The sequence below is a fragment of the Bombina bombina genome, chromosome 1 (assembly GCF_027579735.1).
Source record: "Bombina bombina isolate aBomBom1 chromosome 1, aBomBom1.pri, whole genome shotgun sequence".
Lineage (NCBI taxonomy): Eukaryota > Metazoa > Chordata > Amphibia > Anura > Bombinatoridae > Bombina > Bombina bombina.
Genome location: NC_069499.1, coordinates 841,091,470 through 841,104,302, shown reverse-complemented (window position 1 = coordinate 841,104,302; position 12,833 = coordinate 841,091,470). Strand labels below are relative to the sequence as shown.

At 36.9% G+C, this 12,833-nt stretch overlaps 1 protein-coding gene across 3 annotated transcripts in view; it reads left to right on the top strand.

Annotated features, from left to right (window-relative positions):
* The window catches only part of ZFHX3 (zinc finger homeobox 3), a 285,532-nt gene that overhangs the window by 160,698 nt on the left and 112,001 nt on the right, over window positions 1-12,833 (top strand). For 2 of the 3 annotated variants that reach the window (XM_053699464.1, XM_053699462.1), the window contains exon 1: window positions 1,548-1,830. The exons of the other annotated variant lie outside the window; for it this stretch is intronic. The gene's annotated coding sequence lies outside the window, so the exon portion shown is untranslated. Of the gene's footprint in view, window positions 1-1,547; window positions 1,831-12,833 lie in introns of those variants that run through there. 3 annotated transcript variants of the gene reach the window in all.

Here is a 12,833-nt window from a genome sequence, read left to right as displayed (position 1 = left end):
CAGCACACACCAAGTACACTACCGACCAGCAGCTCTCCCAGTGCCTGCATCTGGTTTCCCGTCTGGGACAGAGAGATGCAGGCACCCGAATGCGCTGCTCTGTGTGCAGGTGGCTGAGGGTGGGACCTACTGCCCTGGGAGGGGGTAGCTGCTTATTATTTGTGTCCCAGGGTGCTCAGCCAAACAAAACCACTCCATGTAATACCTCAGGGTCATTGATGTCAATCTCCCCTCTGATCTTTTCTCAGACCCCTGTGCCCCTGCCACATTGCTTCTCACACCCATAACCTTCACTCTGATATAAATTCTTAAAACCCTGTGATCACTTCCCAGACCCCCTGCGACCCCCTCTCTCATCCTCACCCTCTAGGTCTAATTTGCAGAACTCTTGTACCCTTATGTATAGTTTTCAAACTCCCAGCCCATATTCTGTTTTATCCTACCCCATCTCTTTCAGAATCTATCTGTAATCCCCATGCCAGATCTGTAAAGTACTCAAAAAAGCAGAACCCCTTTTATATGCCCACTTACACCCATCCAGCATTTATCTGATAACTTCCCAAGTCCACGGTGCCTTTCACTCTGATCATCCATTGCCTCCTTCCTGTCTTTATCCACCACAACATTAGTCTGGTTTATTTTTGTATCCAAAAGATCATTGACCCCAAGATACTCATGTCTGTAACTTCGTGAATCTACAGCAGTCACATCATCCACATCACTGTGTACAAAATATAATGCAATACGTATGTGAGTGTGTCCTAAAGATTATGTATAAAAATAATTCACATGCACATTATCCCTGTATATTCATACGCAGGTCACAGATATGCATTTTAGTCATATATTAACAAAATACATGCAATAGGAGATAAGCATAATACAAATGATGCTATACGTATATATTTGTATACATAATTAATAGATCTCAGGACCCCCAGCTTCCCCCTTCCCTCATTCCATCGGATTCTCTGTCTGTTACACTCCTCCTTTCTAGCTTTTTCACTTCTGTCATGATGTCTTTTCTGTTTTCTTTCATTTAATCTTACTGAGCTGCATTGGCAATAAGAGAGTAAAAAGGAAAAAATACAAAATAGGACAAGGAAGGAATGCTGAAAGAAGGCAGCGGGGTCTTTCATCCCAGGGCAAACTTTTCCTCACCCCCCACAACTTCTCTACCCTTACCCCCCTCCCAACTTCTTTGCCCCTCTTCTAAACTTCTCTGCTACCCGCTGCCCTTTTCCCCCCAAGACTCTTTTAATTGCCCTCACCCCAAATTTAGCATCCCATTCTTTTCTGCACCCCTTTTTAGACACTGCCCCCCCCCAGCCTACTATACCCCCATCCCTTATAGCCCCCCCCCCCCCCAAACCCATTCCTCCCTTGTCCTACTGTCCCCCAAGCCCTGTCCCTCTCTCCCCTCAGCCCCTCTCCTCCCCTGTCCCTCTCTCTCCCCCCCTCTCCTTTCCCCTCTGAATCTCATTGATCCAGGCGCTGGTAATTAGCCCTTCCCGTCGTGCCTGTGTAATGAAGCACATGCGCACTGAATTAATCAGCCATTTTTTGCAGGAAACTAATTAGCAGAATAAAGATCCAAAGACTTTTTTTCTTGGCGACCATCAGATGTGAGTGCGGGCTCCTGGTGTCCGGAGCTTCCCTCCCGCTCCCTGTGTGCCTGGGCTGCCCTCCGGAGCCCGCTGCCTGCCCTACATTGCTCCGGGGCTGAGCCACAACGGCTTCATGGGACCCCGTGCCGAATCGGAGCGGACTAAGCCGAGCCCTGCCGGAGGAGCGCTCCCAGGACTTAGCGCCCGAGAGCCCGCAGCCCGAGTAAGTGACAACTTTATGGCGGCCCCCCTAGGGACACCCCAAAACTTGCGGGGAGCACTGACCTGCCCGATCCGATGACAGCCTGGAGCTTGACATGTCCGGGAGAACACGGTGTGGGTGCGCTGGAGGCTGATACTGAGCTGTGGCTAACCACGGAGCGCTGCTTCCTGGCCACTCTGTGTGTATATGTAGTAGCTATGTGTGTGACATACCGCGAATGTACAGCGCTTCCTGCATGTGTCATACACTGTGTAGCTAGTACTGTATGTCCAGCGTGTGGATATTGTGTCTATATATGTTCTACGTGTAGGACAGATATACATGTGAAGAATAACAGTACTGTGTGCATGTGTATATATTCTAGTTCTGTTATATATAATATATATATGCACACATATAGAAATAGGGTGGGTTGTCAAGCTATAGTCCTTTATGCATGCTGCTTGTGTGCAGTGGCTCCAGGTTTTATTCTTAGATGGTGCGTCCACTCTGCTGTGGTTCTGATTGTTCCTTCGTGCTCAGTGTACTATTATTATTACACTGGCTGTGTGTGTACTTGGGCTGAAGCATTGGACCCTGGATTATTGACATGATATTCATGGATATTTGTTTTATTTGTGCTCTTTATTTTGCCAAGGATTATTTTATTTCATTTAGATTTGAGTTTTCCATGTGCATGCTTGTTCTAATCTCATGTATTTACAGTGCTTCTTTAAATAGGTGTAGGGGCTCTATTCTTGCTAGGAGTTAATCACCAGCAAGCAGTTTGAAGGATTTTATGATGTGGATTGTGAAGCATTTTTGTTAAAAAAAAAACAAACAAAAAAAACATTTTCATTCTAAAGTTTTTGTCTATTTTACTTTTATTTTTGGGGAAAAAATGAGGTGTCTTTATGTGCATTCTAACTTTTTATCAGTTCACTGTCAAATGAAATGCTAGCAATGGGAAGAAAACACAATGTACAATTTCCATAATCAATAACTGTTTGTAGGAAATCCTTTTCCTTCATATCCTGTACTTTTCAGCTGTCTGTACACGCTTGTCTCTTGTGGTGCTTGGATTCAATGGCAATCTTTTTTTTTTTTTTTTTTTTTTCTTTTTTTCTTCTTTTCACTACTACTGTTATTATAATATTGTTATTAATAATAGTATTAACTACAAAACATGGCGTGAATTAATAAATCTGTGTGTGTGAGCTGCTCCTACACTTAATGTAGATGTTCATTGCTGATTTTATTATTTCTCTTCAGCTAATTTCTCACAGAGTTCCATGGGCAATTATTGTATTCAACTTTTTAAATGAGGATATTAATTTGGCAAGCATTGAAGAAGGTGGTGGGTTTTTTTTAGACCATTTTTACACAACTGTAAATATTCATTTTTTTTATGTCTGGTGTGTTGAGGTCACCTTTACATGTTGCTGGGGTCAGAGGAAGATCTGTGATGCTGTAAATAGCTACCTAGAAACTGTTTTTGTTTGTATCAGACCGCAGTGAAAGCAACCATGTTGGACATCTGGAAATTAGAGAGCAGAGTTTAACAGATTTTGCTTCTCCGAGGTGAAGGGCATTGATGCTGAACATTCTCACTCTTCAGATGGGTCACTGGGATCTTCTCCCTTCCCCCTCCTTTCCATCTCGTTTTAATCTCTTAATACAAAATTCCATACTCTATAACTAAATATTTTCAAATACTGCCTGTTTTTTTTTCACATCTTCATTGACACTTTATCATTTTGTTTGTTTCTCAAATGAAAATAATGGCATATTTTAAATGTTAATCACACTGGATCTGTTTATAATTTTCAGTTGTGCATATCTACCCCTTATGGGGTTCTTGTCATAAAATACACAGAATTGCTGTATCCATATTTAGGAGCTGTAAAACTAGGAAAGGTTGTGTCTCCCTACAATTGCTGTGTATCTGTGGATAGGCCATTTGCCTGTTTCTGAGTGCAGGAAATGTCCCGGTCTCTTGGTCCCTTTTTTCTTTCTAGCTTTTATCCTATTTAATATGGAACAATTTTACAGAGACTCGAGGATTGCTTCCTTAGGGTCACATCAAGTTCGAAACTGTGAAGGAAGGTGCGGGAATCATGGAATGAGAAAAATAAAAGCTGCCCGACAAAACGGGGTCAGATTGTATGCTAAGAGGCGACAATAACAAAAAGAAAGAGAGAAAAGAATACCAGCTGCTTTGGTTTAGTTGTTTTGGTTTTTAATCTTTCATGCCCCTTCCTCCCCTCACCAGATTTTTTTTTTCACCCCTTCATTTTTCACTGTTTCCCTTGTGTTACACAGATTGTGACCTGCCTTGAATTATTTGCTCTAGAGCTTAGCTAAAAAACAAAACCAGAAGAAAAAAAACCCTATTGAGTTCAGGCAAATAAGGTTAGGTCTGCATCTCATATTACAAAGCAGTTTTGAATATGCTGCCCATCGCATCAGACCAGTTATTCCTGTTGCTACAACTTGGGGGAAAAAAAAAATTAAATCGTAATTTGTTAGTACAAGAAAATAGAAAGTATTTTAAGCTTCTTTTTCTTCCTGATAATGAAGCATGAGCCTATCCCTTTTTTTTTTCTTTTAAATTTCAGATAAGGTTTTGAAATCAAAAAAAGAATATAAATTGTAAATTTAAAAGGAAAAAAAAACAAAGGGAAATCCAGACCAATTGCTCCCCCCTTCTTTTTTTTTTTCCTTTAGACAAACCCCATATCATAAAGCAGACTGCATCTTTTTCTGTGTTAGAGGGAAGTTGGCTGGGATCCTGTGGTTTTGCAGTTACACAACATGCTATCATGTTTGTAATCACTAAATCATTGTCGTGGTTATAGATTTACAGTTGTGGGGTATAACATTTAGGAGCGATAACTGTTTGGCGTGTGCACTTCAGATGCTACCTCTATTAACAACAACAGCAATGTAGAATTCTTTTACCCTACCTGTGCGCTGACCGGCACACTCAGGTTTATTTACTGCTTATAGAATTCTTAATTGTGTGTGTGTGTGTGTGTGTATATATATATATATATATATATATATATATATATATATATTTATATATTTATTTTAATCTTTTTTGTGAGTTTGATCATTGGATTTAGTTGCATAATTGGCCTGTGATCTATGCTAAGGCCTGTCTGAGGTTTGATCATAAGGAGTCCGCAGTTTTAACTCCCCATATTCCCTAAAATGGATATTCCTACTGAAATAACAGAGTTGTACAAATCTTCTACTGGAGTGACTTTAGTATACATCTGTTTTATATATGTTCCTGCCTTTCTTCTTTTTTTTTTTTTTTTTCCCCTTCTATTTTTCTGCTACTACCAAGCATTGTGTGGATCAAAACATTTTCAGATGTCTGTGGCCCAGTGCTTAATAACCTTTCTTATCCCTTTTTTATTTTTTTATTTTCTTATATTTTTTTTTTTTTACCTCTTCTGTTTTTCAAATTATTATGTAACAGAATCCAAAACTGCATTAAAAATTCAGCATTACAGGCTGATTGTAACGCTGCCTCATTAGAAGCCCTGTCTGGCCCAGTATTAAGTCAAACACAAAGCAAGGGCTTTTAGATTTTAAACACCAATAAATATTAAGTATCTGAACATGACAATCTGCAGTTGCTGAGGCTTTTGGCTTCATCTCTCTTTTTTTTTTTTTTTTTTTTTTTTTTAAGGATATTTAAAATATTTTTATTCCTTTTTAAAAAAAAAAAAAAAAAAGATTTATTGTATGTATGTGTGTGTATGTATGTGTGTGTGTGTGTATATATATATATATATATATATATATATATATATATATATATATATATATATATATATATATATATATATATATATATATATATATATATATATATAATGTTTGTCTCTCTAGATAGATAGATATATAGATGTGTGTGTGTGTATAACAAACATGTACACACAAAATAAAGATGTGTGTCATCAGTTACATTTTTCTTATCCTTTTTATGCTTGCAACTGTAGTGTGGGTTAGAATTCTCCCTGCACCTTCAGCTTGTGATACATATGTAGATATTGTTAGGATCTGTACGGCATTGGTAGTGTGTGGCTTTTTTCACGTGTTATGTATTTGAACAAGGATAAACTATCTCTACTTGTGGATAAATGTACTGCTTCCCCCAGCTTTGCATTTTTATTCTTCTACGTTTAACCTATTTATTCTATTATGAGAATATCCAAAACATTTAACAGATAGTGCAATTGTATGCTTCTAGCATTTTCTTTTGTCCATATTTTATATTCCCATTTTTTGGCTCCACAGATTCTAGCTCTGAAGGGGTTAAATGCCTTTTTTGGGGTGGACGAGTACAAAGCATTGATATCTTGTGGTGTTTCATGCCCCTGCTTTCAGCAGCCAGTAATGTCTGAAAGTGCTTCTGTGTTGACACTTTGGCTTGCTGTGAAACCCTGGGGTAACCTCTCTCTGCTTTTCTGCTGATGCCCTTTTGTTCATTGAGTCCTGAGCTAAGGTGCTTTTTTACTCTGGTTTGTTAGGAATGAGAAGATCTGCGTGTACCCTCTCTTCCTTCTGCATTTGTTTGAGGTAGAAAAATCTCAGGTTCTCTGTCCAGTAAAGTAGAAGTTCAGGCTGGACTCTGCTGCATACACTGTAACTAAAAAGTCATTTATTTGTCCCCAAGAATTGTAGTACATCTTTATTTATACAGGTAATCGTTGATTTTGGTCTATAGTGTCATACCTAATTTAGTAGCTACAGATATTTTATTCCAATTTTTGTATATATTGCCAGAAAATGTAAGGTTATACTGTAGTCATTTATTGTGGCAGTTCTCTTTGTTAATTTTATTTATTTTGAGTAAAACTGTACTATATGTAAATGTATCAAGACCTTATCCACAAAACTATTACCATAGTGTTGTGTGCCCAGGTTATTTTTAGCCTTTTGCAATGCATTCAACACAAAATATTTATATCGAAATTGTGTTTGAATTTTATTTTTTTTTCTTCCCCTCAACTGCATTTTTCTGTTTCGACCTATTCTTCATCTCCATTTTCCTTCCTATTCACCTATTAAAGCGAGGATCAAACCTGAGTTCCACAGTCAGCCTCCTCCGTTTTTTTTAAAATGGCGTCAGTTAGTACACTCCTAGTCATCCATGTCTGGCGCGCTGATGATCTTTTGATGTTTCGGTTTTGACTTGTGCCTATTTTATAATTCAAGTCTTAGTTTCTTATCAAATTGTTTTGAAGGCATCTTCTTTTTTTTTTTTAGCTGGATTTCTGTTAGAGTCCGGAGATATCCACCTATTATGCTTTTTTTTTTTTTTTTTTAATAGTATGCTGTGAGAGGTTGATGGGGGGGGGGAGATGGTGATTTTTAGTTTATTACTGAACCCCCCTTTCCAATGGTGACCGTGGGGGATGGCATTGGTGCACAGTATGACTTATTGTCCAGGTTAGCAATCCACAGCCAATCTCAGAGCAATGTTTTCCAAAACCCGCCTTAGTCTGCACAGAATATCCAGTTAGGAAAACTGAGTGTTAGTCTCCACAGCAACAAGACCAGAAGGACATTCATCAAAATATAAAGATATATATTCATTTACTCATGAATTGTTTTCCAGAAATGGCTTTGTACTGAGGGTTCCTTACTGTTTTACTCACCAGTAATTAGACACAATGCTCTGTGCAGCACCACATCCCTATGAGAGTTGTTCAATGCAATTGTCTCAGTTACGTTTGGTTCAGATAATTTTTTGCATAATTTTCACATATCTTGTAAGCAAATATAAAACGAAAGCTACCAATAAAACCCACTATGGTTCATGATGTGATTTATGGAAGATACCTTACTTTGCACGATTCTGTATACCAAGCAATGTACTCGTATAAATATGTATGATTTATTGCTTACGTACACCATGCTTAAATATTAATCTGCTCAATTGCACGTCTACAAACTGTTTGGTAAATAAAAAAATGTGTGTGTGTATGTATGTATGTATGTATGTATATATATATATATATATATATATATATATATATATATATATATATATATATATATATATATAAAAATGTGTATATATAATATGTTTATGTGGGTGGGTGTGTGACACATATATGTAAAATCTTTTAAGAGCTCACATTTCGTCCTGACATAAATGAGTGTATGCACTTTCAATTTATAGTATAGACCTGTGTGTATGTATGTGTGTTTATATATGTGTATATGTGTGTGTGTATATATATATGTGTGTGTGTGTATATATATAAACACAATTCTACATACTGCAATATATATATGTGTGTGTGTGTGTGTGTGTGTGTGTATATATATATATATATATATATATATATATATATATATATATATATATATATATACGTATACATTAAAACAATTTTACATACTGCAATACGCTACTAGTTATCAATCTGTGTTAATTGACCAATATTACTACTCTGTATAAAAACAAACAGTTTTGGATGTATACATGGATTTTAGTTTGAAGTTTATTCTTAGTAGGCCACCGAGCAATAATATAAAAATAAAATTAAAGAAATGTTAAAGTAAAAAGATTTTACAAGGTTGATTTTTTTTTTTTTTTTTTTTATTTTCTGGCATGTTCATAAATCAAAGGCAAGAGGGGATTTTCACATGGGATGCATCAGTTCGACTGTGCACATTTGTTTATCTTGCCATTGTCTGCTGCATAGGTCATGGCTGAGATGCATTTCTTGGACATATGTAGTGTTTGCTTATAAATTATTACTTACTTTGTCTTCCATTACTCCATTGGGTCCATGTATGTTTGTCTCTGTTGTTAAATGACAATATCTTTTTATCTTATTCCTTTTAAATACTATTCAGAAATTAGGCAAATGAGAAAACATGCAGTACTGTGTAGGTAGATTGTATGACCTTTCTTCCATTTTACTATAGTAGTGATGAAAACTCTTATACGTTGGAAATAATGCTGCTGACCTCAGTCTGTACTGGATATCTTTGCACTTCTAGCTCGTACAATCCTGTTTCACGTCTGGGTTCTCCTTGGTTTTCCTCGGTGCTCTTTATTCGCTCACACTCTCTCTTCGTGTATGTGCATGTTGTGGTGCGCATACTGTTTATGGGATGGCTCAGGCTTTTATGGTCTTCAACAAAGATTGAGTAAGCTCTTATGGGATGGGATTCCCTATAGCAGTGATGTGTCAACCCCCACCTCAAGTATATGGTTACAAGCAAAGAAAAGAAAAAAAAGGACAATAAAAATTTCCCTTTAAATAAAAGTACCACAAATTAAAACTTGCTACACATGTCTGAGAATTGGTGTGACGGATTTGTGAGTGACAGACTGTAGTCTGCGTGACTTTCTTTACAGTAGAACTCTTTTTACTGTGCTCTGCTGACCGTGCTCCCCGGCGTGCTTTTCTGATCAGCTGCTGGTGGGATCAGCTTCCGACTGAGACAGAACAGTTTCTGCACAAGTGTTATTGCAGAGCTGTTGTGCAAATGAGTCTCCAAGTTAGGAATGCTTAGACCAATGCCATACAATATGTTCATGTTACATCTGTATATTTATCACACAAGGGTGTTTCACAACACCCTGATTCCTGCTAACAGGAGTATTGGGGGGGGGGTGGCTGCATAGCCTGACTAGACAAGGGTGACATAGGGGGATTTGTTCTCTTCCACTTATTTACATTATATGGATAGATCTTTAATAATAACGTTATCTGATTTTGTACGTGACTTATGCGCCTTGAAACCCTTTTTTATTTTGGCGCATGAAAATTGACTGTATATTATTTTTTTATTTTTTTAATTCTCTCCATTTCTTTTTCTAAATTTATGGAAAGAAAAGCAGTGATGATGGAGGTGACTCTAGGTTCTGCATCCTTTGTGCCCTGGTACCTACATTCATTAGAATACCAAAATAGCCTAGTCATCGAAAAAGAGGAGCAAGTTATTAGCCAGCTCTATGCATATAATGTGAAGAGCACTATGGATAATCGGAGCAATATGTCATGTTCAGAGGGTCTGTGCTTGAGAAGGTTTGCATTGTTGAAAGATTCTGGTTGTTGAGCTTTTTTATGCTGTGATGTTTTCTTCCTTATTGTGTTCCCTACCAAGTGGGAGATTCTTGGGAGAGACGTTGGAGGCAGTGCTGCTCCTTGTAACCAGCTCTTCAGTTAGCAGACAACAGACAATTACTGTCGAGGGGGCAGCTAAGTGGAATTAATGCCGACTGCCATATAATACCTGGATGGTACCTGTTTTTTTATTCCCCCCACATAGTTTATGTAGACTATAGGGTTTTTCTGAAATATTTCCCTATTCTCCATATTTAAGTTGGTGCTGATATGTGCCACTTCTGTGCTATCACATATATGATATGTGCTGCTACGGCCTGTAAAATAAGTGCCAGTCTTGCAGTTTACAGAGACAATTCAGGATCCTTCCCTTTTGTTAGCAGTTGTAGCAGAATTTAACCCCTGCGCTTCTGAGACTGTTTGGAATTTCTCCTGTGGCTCCTGCCTAGTTTTTCCTCACTGTTTTCTGATCAGAATCTGTGCTCCAGTATATGCCTCAAGCTCTCAATGAACCTATTTGACTGTTGTAAAACAACAAGATCTGTCACCTCATCACAGATAATCAATATAGAGGCTAATCCCTTTTTTTTTTTTTTTTTTTTTTTTTTTTTTAAAATTTATTTATTTGCACCAAAATAAAAAGCCACGCTCGCTGAACACCAGATTACCGTTCTGCTGGTTAGAGGTCCAGAAAGAGTCTATTTTTTTTTTAAATAAAAAATAAATAGCGCAAAACCCACCTGTGCCAGTAGCAGAATTCCTGCAGCACCCCTGCTAGTTTATTTACTTGTATAGTACACTACATGGTAATGTTATCACTGATGCTGAAGGGATATTCTCTTTTTTTTCCTCTCTCTCCCTGTGTCTGAGGCTATCCTGTTTGCTGCAGAACTGTTTTTTATTCTCTCTTATCTGATCATTGTAACATCTGTCAACTCCTGATCATGGTGTTCTGTGTTTTATTTATTTATCTATTTATAATATTTTAAAGAGAGTGAGCTCTGGAAAAAAATAAAAGAACACTGCAGAATGATCAGTTTCTCTGGTTTTACTATTTATAGATATTTTTGAGTAAAATGAAATTTTTTTTGTTCTATTCTGACAACATTTCTCCCAATTTCCAAATAAGAATAGTGTCATTTAGAGCATTTATTTGCAGAAAATGACAACTGGTCAAAATAACAAAAAAGACGCAGTATTTTCAGATTTTGAATAAAGAAAAGAAAACTAGTTCATATTTATATTTTTTAAACCACACAATAATAATGGTTTAACTTAGCAATAGTTCAAAAATCAATATTTGGTGAAATAACCCTGATTCTTCAAGCACAGCTTTCATGCGTCTTAACATGGTCTACAACAGTCTTATTGCTGTTAGGTGACTTTAGGCCACTCCTGGTGCAAAATTCAAGCAGCTCGGCTTTATTCGATGACTTGTGACCATCCATCTTCCTCTTAATCCCATTCCAGAGGTTTACAATGTGGTTCAGGTCTGTAGATTGGGCTGGCCATGAGAGGGTGTTGATCTGGTGGACCTCCATCCACACCTTGATTGACCTGGCTGTGTGGCATTAGGCATTGTCCTGCTGGAAAAAAAAAATTCCCCCCCCCCCGATCCTCCATCAAATTCAACAGTGGGTTTAAGACACTATGGCTTGTGGGCCTCTCCAGGTCTCCATCTAACCGTTAGATGACCAGTTGTTGGACAAAGCTGGAAATTGAATTAATCAGCGAAGACGACCTGGAATCTCTATAGCTCTATCTATTATCTCATTTTCTTTACACTGTCCATCCCTCGTTTGTAAGAAATGCTACTTGTATGCTGGGGTCTGCACTGATATCATTCAAAAATAACATTATTGGAAACTAAGATGATCTATTTAACGCAATACATTATAAAAAGGATGCTAAATCCAAATTTTTTCTTTCATGATTCAGATAGAGCATGCAACTTTCTAATTTACTCCTATTATCAATTTTTCTTTGTTATCATTTTATCTTGATTTGAAAAAGCAGTAATGTAAAGTTAGGAGCCGGCCCATTTTTAGTTCAGACCTGGGTAGCACTTGCTGATTGGTTTGCTACATTTAGCCACCAATCAGCATATGCTACCCAGGTGCTGAACAAAAATTGGCTCTAAAGCTTACAGTACTGCTTTTTCAAGTCAAGATAGCATGATAACAAAGAAAAATTGATAATAGGAGTAAATTAGTAAGTTGCTTAAAATTGCAAGCTCTATCTGAATCATAAAATAAAAAAATTGGGTTTAGTTGCCTTTTTAATATAAATATTTTTCTTCTTCTTAAATGAATTACTTAATGTATAGATTTTCCTTTAAGTATGTATGTCTGAATGCAAATATGACACACAGTGTTTGATTAGTGCTGGAGAGAGAAGATCTGACTACATAGCACAAGTAGATATTTGGCTTCTATAGAAACACATTGGCTTTGTGCCATCAATAGCATGAGGAACAACATGTTAATCAAAACCAAATAGAGGTTGTATTTGTGTCTTTAAGTACATTAAAGACTAATTTATTATTATTATACATTTTTATGTAGTTGCATATTCTTAAATTAGTTTTTTCTTTAAGTCTCTCTTTTTTTGAGTATTAAGTTGCTGATCCAGCATTTAGGTAACTGGTACAGAGAATGAATATTAATTAATTTTAATTTTATTTTTTTACATCAGGACCTAGCAAATATCTGCACTGTTTTTTTTTTTTTAATAAAATTTAGAAAAGAAATGCAAGAAGTCAATTGTATAGAGTAATTACTCTCTTTATTAACTAAACCAATTATGAAGAACTGTAGTTCTCTCAATCTTTGAGTGAGTTGCTGTCCTAGCAGACCTGTCCCTCTGCATTCCTCTCTAATTTCTGTTTGGTTAACAGAAGAACCTTTCTTTTTTTTT